The sequence below is a fragment of the Geospiza fortis genome, unplaced genomic scaffold (genome assembly GCF_000277835.1).
Source record: "Geospiza fortis unplaced genomic scaffold, GeoFor_1.0 scaffold319, whole genome shotgun sequence".
In the NCBI taxonomy this organism is placed as follows: Eukaryota; Metazoa; Chordata; class Aves; order Passeriformes; family Thraupidae; genus Geospiza; species Geospiza fortis.
Genome location: NW_005054576.1, coordinates 565,233 through 573,872, shown reverse-complemented (window position 1 = coordinate 573,872; position 8,640 = coordinate 565,233). Strand labels below are relative to the sequence as shown.

Sequence of the window (8,640 nt, the reverse complement as noted above, 5' to 3'; positions counted from 1 at the left end):
TTGTATTTATAATATATTAAACATATTTATATAATATATGTATATAATTATATTAATTACAATATATATCAATAATATATTATAGTTATTTAACGATGCATTTCTATAATTATTATATCATAATAATATAATCATAATAATAGATTTATCATTCTCCCCAACAAGTTGGATCAAAAAGAGGCAAAAAAAAAAGTAAAAAAAAATAAAGGGGAAAGGGAACATTGCCTGGGGTTGGGAGCTTTGGCTGGACTCGTTTCCAGAGGGGTTTTGTGGCTGTAAATTTGGGAATTACTGAGAATTCCTGGCTGGGGGTGAGCTGTGAGTATTTCTGGAAATATAAAATCTGTTCTAGATTTGAAGAGGAAGCCACAGGAGGAACAAAGACAACACCACAACGAGTCCAATCCGTGCTTTCCTTGCATTTTCCAGTGGGAATCCCGTGGATATGGCAGCATTTATTGTCCCAGACCCCGGAGTTAGAACAATGGGGACGAGATCAATCGGCGTGTCTGGGACACAGCGCTGGAACAGCAACGGACAAAAACAGATTCCTTCTGTTCTTCTGTTATTAATAACTCTGCTTAAAACAGATTTATTCTCTTTTTCTGTTATTAATAACTCTGTTCAAAACAGATTTATTCTCTTTTTCTGTTATTAATAACTGTTGAAAACAGATTTATTCTGTTTTTCTGCGTTATTCTCCACTCTGAGCGAGCCCTGAGAACGGCAGGATAAAGGACGGCTCCGATTTCCCTGCCTGGATCCCACAGCCCAGGTTGGGTTTCATGCAGATTAATTTTTGGGATTGATGATTAAAGTTAAATCATTCTGACAAAGGAGAAGTGAAATCAGGAGCCAGGTGAGGATTTAATGGATTTAAAGGAAAAGATAAATCAGGAGCCAGACAAGGATTACATTGATTTAAAGGAAAAGAGAAATCAGGAGCCAGGCAAGGATTTAATGGATTTAAAGGAAAAGTGAAATCAGGAGCCAGGCAAGGATTAAACTGATTTAAAGGAAAAGGGAAATCAGGAACCAGGCGAGGATTAAATTGATTTAAAGGAAAAGGGAAATCAGGAACCAGGCAAGGATTGAATGGATTTAAAGGAAAAGTGAAATCAGGAGTCAGGCAAAGATTAAATTGATTTAAATGGAAAGTGAAATCAGGAACCAGGCAAGGATTAAACTGATTTAAAGGAAAAGAGAAATCATGAGCCAGGCAAGGATTTAATGGATTTAAAGGAAAAGAGAAATCATGAGCCAGGCAAGGATTTAATGGATTTAAAGGAAAAAGTGCAATCAGGAGCCAGGCAGGGAACCCTGAACCAAGCAAGGATTAAATGGATTTAAAGGAAAACTAAAATCAGGAGCCAGGCAAGGATTTAATGGATTTAAAGGAAAAGTGAAATCAGGAACCAGGCAAGGATTAAACTGATTTAAAGGAAAAGTGAAATCAGGAACCAGGCAAGGATTAAATTGATTTAAAGGGAAAGTGAAGTCAGGAACCAGCAAGGATTAAACTGATTTAAAGGGAAAGTGAAATCAGGAACCAGGCAAGGATTTAATGGATTTAAATGAAAAGTGAAGTCAGGAACCAAGCAAGGATTAAATGGATTTAAAGGAAAACTAAAATCATGAGCCAGATGAGGATTAAACTGATTTAAAGGGAAAGTGAAATCAGGAACCAGGCAAGGATTAAATTGATTTAAAGGGAAAGTGCAGTCAGGAACCAGGCAAGGATTAAACGGATTTAAGCCAGGACTCGGCCTCGTGACTCAGACGTGATCCCGGGTCAGAGCCTGGATTTGTTCCTGGTTCTCACTCGACCCCTCTCCAGCAGGGCGTTCCTGCAGGAACAGCAATTCCCAGCTGCAGCAGGTGTGGCTGCTGTGGCCCCACCAGCTGCTGCCCCAGGGCTTTGCTGGGACAAACTGACACACAAATTGTCATGGAATCATGGAATGATGGAATTATGGAATGGTTTGGGTGGGAAGGGACCTCAAATCCCATCCCATTCCAAGCCCAGTACTTCCCACTACCCCAGGGCGCTCCAGCTTTTCCTGGGACACTCCCAGGGATTCTCTGGGAATTCCTTCCAAATCCCACCCCAAGCTCCCCTGTCCCAGGGAATTCCCTCCATTCCCAGCTCTCCCAGCCTGGCACTGGATCCATCCCAACCACAGCTCCTCTCCGGGAAGGAATTTCAGGATCAAGAGGTTTCACTGGGAATTTGGGACTCCAGGAAGGGTCTCCCTTCCCTTCTCCATCCCCAAATCCCATAAAAATCCGTGGGGATGGATCCTGAGTGTCCTGGATCCCAGAATCCTGGAACGGTTTGGGATGGGATCCATGGACCTTCCATCCCATCCCATTCCAACCTTGATCCCAGATTGCTCCAACCTTTCCTTGGACACTCACAGGGATTCTCTGGGAATTCCAGCCCAGCCAGGAATTCCTGTCCAAGATCCCATCTGAATCTCACTTTTCCCAGCAGGAAGCTATTCCCTGTGTCCTGTCCCTCCATCCCTTGTCCCCAGTCCCTCTCCAGCTCTCCTGGAGCCCCTTTGGGCTCTGGAAGGGGCTCTGAGCTCTCCCTGGATCCTTCTCTTCTCCAGGTGAACATTCCCCGCTCCTGGAAGGGCTCTGAGGGTCCAGGTGAACACCCAAAGCTCCTGGAAAGGTCCCTGGAAGGGCTCTGAGGGTCCTTCCCTTCTCCAGGTGCCCATTCCCAGCTCTCCCAGCAGCTCTGAGCTTCCCAACCCCAAACGTGTCCAGGACAAACCCCCAGAGCGGATCAGCTCAGCTCCAAGGCGCACCAGACCCGGCTCCAGGATGGGAAGGAGATCAGGGATCGCAATAATCCAGGTTTTTCCTGGCTGATTCCTGCCTAAACCAGGCCTGGATCCAGCCTGGAGCATCCAAGGAAAGAAGAGGTGGACAATCTGATTTTCCAGGCAGCTCAGCCCTCAGACACAGCCTGGGGACAGCACAAGGGCTGGGGCCAGGACAGTCAGTGGGATCCGAGGGCTTGGGGTGGGAAGGGATCCCAGAGCTCATCCCATTCCAGCCCCAGCAGCTCCCACCATCCAGGCCAGGCTGCTCCACGCTCCACCCAGCCTTCCCTGCACACCTCCAGCGCCCCAGGGGCAGCTCCAAGGCTTCTCCCGGATTGATGGATCAATCCAGCTCCTTCAAATCCAGCTCCCAAAGGGGCAGGAAAACGATCCTGGCTGTCCTCAGCCAACCCCAAACAACTGAATTCCAGTTTGTGAGGGCGGTTGGTGGAAAACGAGGACAAGGAAGGAGATGTGAGCGGGCTGAGTGTCCTGGCAGGGGAGGATGGAGGAGCTGAGGTGAGGAGCAGGGCCTGGGTTGACATTCCCCGTCATCCCAAAGCGGGAACTGTGAAAAATGCACGTGTTTTACGATTGGCTTCTGGCAAATATTCACATGAATATTGTATGTGTTGTGTTAGAGAGCAATGCTGGATTCATTCTCTTAAATAAATAGAGTTTTAGGTTATAATAAATAAAATAGAAACTAATTAATAAAAATAACTAATAAACTAATAACTAATAACTAAAATAGAATATTTAAAATATATATAAATCATATATAAATTAAATATATATATTAATATATATAAATATAAGAAATTTTATATATAAATTATATATAATAATTATATTAAGATATGTATTATAATATATATAATATATATTATATATATAACATATATAAAAAGATATATATATAAATATATAAAAATATATATAAAATCATAAAAACTAACTAATAGAAACTAACTAATAAAATGTAGGATACTTTTTTTAAAGAAAGGACTCACAGCGAGACAGCAGCCCCAGGACCCCTGAATCTTTCAGAGAAAATGAATTTATTGCTCCCTTATCAGAACAAATGAACTTCTTCCCACCTTAAAGGCACCGTTAGGATTCAGAGGAAGAAGCTGAGGATGACCAGACAGAATCCTGTGTTTGAATGGAATTTATGCATCATGTATGAGGTGCATGAATATGCAACAGGCTGTTGTTTTTAAGGGTTAATCCTTTGTTAATGTGTGTCCTTTTTCGGGCTTATTTTGCCCAGAAAAGTTACCCTGACGTCCGTAACTCTTTGTCTCTATTGTCTCCTATTGTCCTAATTCAAATTGTCCCAATCATTATGACTCTAATTGTATTCCTATTTTTATAACCATTTGATTCCTATGAAACTTTTACGATTTTAAAACCAAGTGATTGGCGTTTTTCTCCACAGGAACGATTCACCAACATTCCCGTTTTTTCCACGCAGCCAGCAAAGCCCAGCTCACCCTCAGTTCTGTCCCTCCGCTCCTCTGCACCTCTGACGTCCGAGCATGAATAATAATAACAATAATAATAATTCTGATAATTCTGCTCCCCACTGGCCTTTAAGAACACGCAGATTTCCCTGTTAATTCCTCAAAACTCCCCCGAGCTGATTCCCCAAGTCATTCATTTCAAACGAGATAAGGGAGCCGCTCCTCCCCAGCCCCTTTTCCCTGTAAATCCCAATATTTAAAGGTTTAACTTTTCCCCATTCACAAACTGCTTTTGATTAAGTTTCTCCTGAAACAAAGGGAGTAGAAAATGCCAACACGTGCCGGGATTTAAGAGGAATCGTAGCCTTTTCTTGTGTGTTTATTTTATTTTATTTTTTTTTTAATTAGACACCTTAAAAGGTGTCTGGGGCTGATAAAAACCCTCCGGAGCTGTTTCCTGCCAAGACAAATTGAATCCCGAGAATATTTGTTCCAGAGGCCACCATCCATGGCAGCTCCGGAGGTTTTCCATCAGCGCCGGGCTGAGTCAGGGCTAATCCACGTCTGCTCCGCGGGGACAGGTTACAGATGACCCAGGGAGGAATATTGCTATAAATTTATTTATTGGAATATTATTATGTATTAATTTATACACTGGAATATTTTCTGAGGATATTCCAAATGGAAGCACCACCAATTTCAAAGCTAAGCCAATCCTCCTCGAGGTTTTCTCCCCTCGAGGTGTTTAATGGGTTTTAGATAATTAAGATTTACTGAAGGTAAATGTAAATTTGGGGGTGTGGCCAATGGGCAGGATATGAGAGATTGTGGCAGCAATTGAATTAAAAGTTTAAATTTAAATTTCGATTTAATTAAAGTGAAAAAAAGTCAGCTCAGATCAGCTGAAACTCAAACCTGGAGGTTCAAACCTTAAAATATAATTTCCCTGTAACATTCTCCAATTTATGGGATATTAGAGAAAACCTGAGGATTTTTCCGCAGTAAATAATAAATGAAATTTTTGTTTTCAACTCCCACCAAAAGCTTCCAGTGACATTGCAGCTGTTGTCCAGGAAAACTGGGATTACAGGAAAGCAAAGGTCAGTCTCTGTTAGAACATAACCCCAGAATCTGGAACTGTGTGAACTGGGAAAGATCCTCTCATTCCAAGGAGCTAACAGGAGATGGAATCAGGAGGTGACACCCTGAATTTCAATATTTTCCCATTTCTGTGCTCTTGCAAAAACCTTTTAAGTCAGAAAACCCATGGGAAAGGATTTGGGCCCCATCCCCAAATTCAACATCAGCCAAAATTCCAAGATTCCACCTGGAGGTTTTAATAATCGGATTTTCCTGACCACGCTGGGCACGCAATGAATGAGAAACCAGCTTCAAAAAAAACCCCCAAAAAACAAAAACAAACAAATAAACAAAAAAAACCAAACAAAACAACCCCAAAAGGAGCAAAGCAAGGTGAATTTCACGGGATTCCACTCGAACATTTCCCAGCCCCGAGACTCACTGGCCACCTCTAATCTCCTCGCTCTCCAGGTGTCCAACTGCTGCAGCAGATAGGACATAAAAAGGGGATAAAAGCAGCAATTTCTGAAAGCAATTTACTCAAAGGCCGGGATTCGCTCGGAGTAAAGGTCACCAAAAACCTATTTTTTTTGAATGACCAGAGATTCAAAATTCAACCACTGGGACGACGGACTGTGCCCCTCAAGCCCGCTCCTTGAATGGGCTCCTCCCGCCTGAAAAGAGATGATTAAATTCAAATGGTGTGAGTAAGACGAGCATTATCTGAGCTCTCCACGCTCCATCCCTTATCTCCATCAGCCGGATTATTTATAGCGCTTGAAAGCTCCTGCCTTGAGTGACACTCGCGGCTCGGCGGGGAAGGAACAATCACTTAGCGCTTTAATTACGTGCATTAACAGCAGCTCGTGCCTCCATTTTCCCCCGGCCTCATTTGCATCTCCCCCGTCAATGCCGGGCTAATTAAAAACCCCTAACGATTAGGATCTGCATTCAGCGGCGCAGACAATGGCCCAGTGACCGAGAAGCGCGGATTCCAGGGTGCCTTTGCCGCGCCTCTGCAACACCCCGGCCTGGGGCAGCGCTCCGCACCTGCCGGCCTGGAAATGGACGCTTGAAATCATTTAAATCAAAACATTTTAAAGTCACTCGGCTCCGGGATCTCGCAAGGATGTCACCCCCGAGCCGGGGTTTTCAGAACGGAACAGCGGAGGATTTATGGGGCGGGTTTATGGGGAGGTTGGGTTTGTAGCGTTTTAGCTTTATTTACACCCTCAAAGAGCGTCCTGACCATCCCAATGTTCCTGCTAAAATTCCCTCCAGGAGTGCGACACAAAAGGGGAAAAAGCCTCGAGCTACGCATGGGGAGGTGGAGGTTGGGTATCGGGAATAATTCCTGCTCGGAAAGGGCGTTCCAGCCCTGGGCGGTGGTGGAGTCCCCGTCCCTGGAGGGACTGAAAATCCACATGGATCTGGGGGGATGTGGATCCAGGATTGAAATCCACATGGATCTGGGGGGATGTGGATCCGGGATTTCAATCCATGTGGATTTGGGGGGACAAGGATCCATGGTGGTGTCCCCATCCCTGGATAGGTCTAAATCCATGTGGATCTGGGGGATGTGGATCCGGGATTTCAATCCATGTGGATCTGGGGGAACAAGGATCCATGGTGGTGTCCCCATCCCTGGATATATTTAAATCCAGGTGGATTTGGGGGGACATGGATCCACGGTGGTGTCCCTATCTCTGGAGAGATCTAAATCCACGTGGATTTGGGGGGATGTGGACCTTGGTGGAGTCCCTATCCCTGGAGGGATCTAAATCCATGTGGACTTGGGGGGACACGGATCTGTGGTAGAGTCCCCATCCCTGGAGGGATCTAAATCCATGTGGATTTGGGGGGAATGCGGATCCAGGATCTAAATCCATGTGGATTTGGGGGGACAAGGATCCATGGTGGTGTCCCCATCCCTGGAGGTGTCCCCATCCCTGGAGGGATCTAAATCCATGTGGATTTGGGGGGAATGCGGATCCAGGATCTAAATCCATGTGGATTTGGGGGGACAAGGATCCATGGTGGTGTCCCCATCCCTGGAGGGATTTAAATCCATGTGGATTTGGGGGCATGTGGATCCGGGATTTAAACCCACGTGGATCTGGGGGGACATGGATCCATGGTGGTGTCCCCATCCCTGGATAGGTCTAAATCCATGTGGATCTGGGGGATGTGGACCTTGGTGGTGTCCCCATCCCTGGATAGATCTAAATCCATGTGGATTTGGGGGGATGTGGATCCGGGATTTAAATCCATGTGGATTTGGGGGGACGTGGATCCATGGTGGTGTCCCCATCCCTGAAGAGATCTAAATCCACGTGGATTTGGGGGCTCATGGATCCAGGATTTAAATTCATGTGGATTTGGGGGGATGTGGATCCAGAATTTCAACCCATGTGGATCTGGGGAGTGTGGACCTTGGTGGAGTCCTCATCCCTGGAGGGATTTCAAATCCATCTGGATTTGGGGAGAATGCAGATCCAGGATTTAAATCCATGTAGATTTGGAAGGATGTGGATCCGTGGTGGAGTCCCCATCCCTGGAAGATTGAAAATCCATGTGGATTTGGAGAGATGTGGATCTGTGGTAGAGTCCCCACTCCTGGAGGAATTTCACATCCATGTGGATTTGGGGAGATGTGGATCCAGGATTTAAAGCCGTGTGGATTTGGGGGATGAGGATCCATGGTGGAGTCCCCATTCCTGCAGGGATTTAAATCCATGTGGATTTGGGGGCTCATGGATCCAGGATTTAAATCCATGTGGATTTGGAAGGATGTGGATCCATGGTGGAGTCCCCATCCCTGGAAGATGGAAAATCCACATGGATTTGGAGAGATGTGGATCCGTGGTGGAGTCCCCATCCCTGGAGGGATTTTAATCCATGTGGATTTGGGGAGACATGGATCCACGGTGGTGTCCCCATCCCTGGAGGGATTTCAAATCCATGTGGATTTGGGGGCTCGTGGATCCGTGGTGGAGTCCCCAATCCTAGAGGGATTTCAAATCCATGTGGATTTGGATCTTGGTGGAGTCCCCATCCTTAGAGGGATTTCAAATCCATGTGGATCCAGGATTTAAATCCACGTGGATTTGGGGGGATGTGGAACCAGGATTTCACATCCATGTGGATTTGGGGGGATGTGAATCCATGGTGGAACCCCCATCCCTGCAGGGATTTCACATCCATGTGGATCCATGGTGGAACTCCCATCCCTGGAGGGATTTCAATCCATGTGGATTTGG

General features: G+C 45.5%; 1 protein-coding gene across 2 annotated transcripts in view; it reads right to left on the bottom strand.

Moving 5' to 3' along the window:
- Positions 1 to 8,640, bottom strand: part of ELP3 (elongator acetyltransferase complex subunit 3) — a 104,352-nt gene that overhangs the window by 37,863 nt on the left and 57,849 nt on the right. The window lies entirely within an intron of this gene.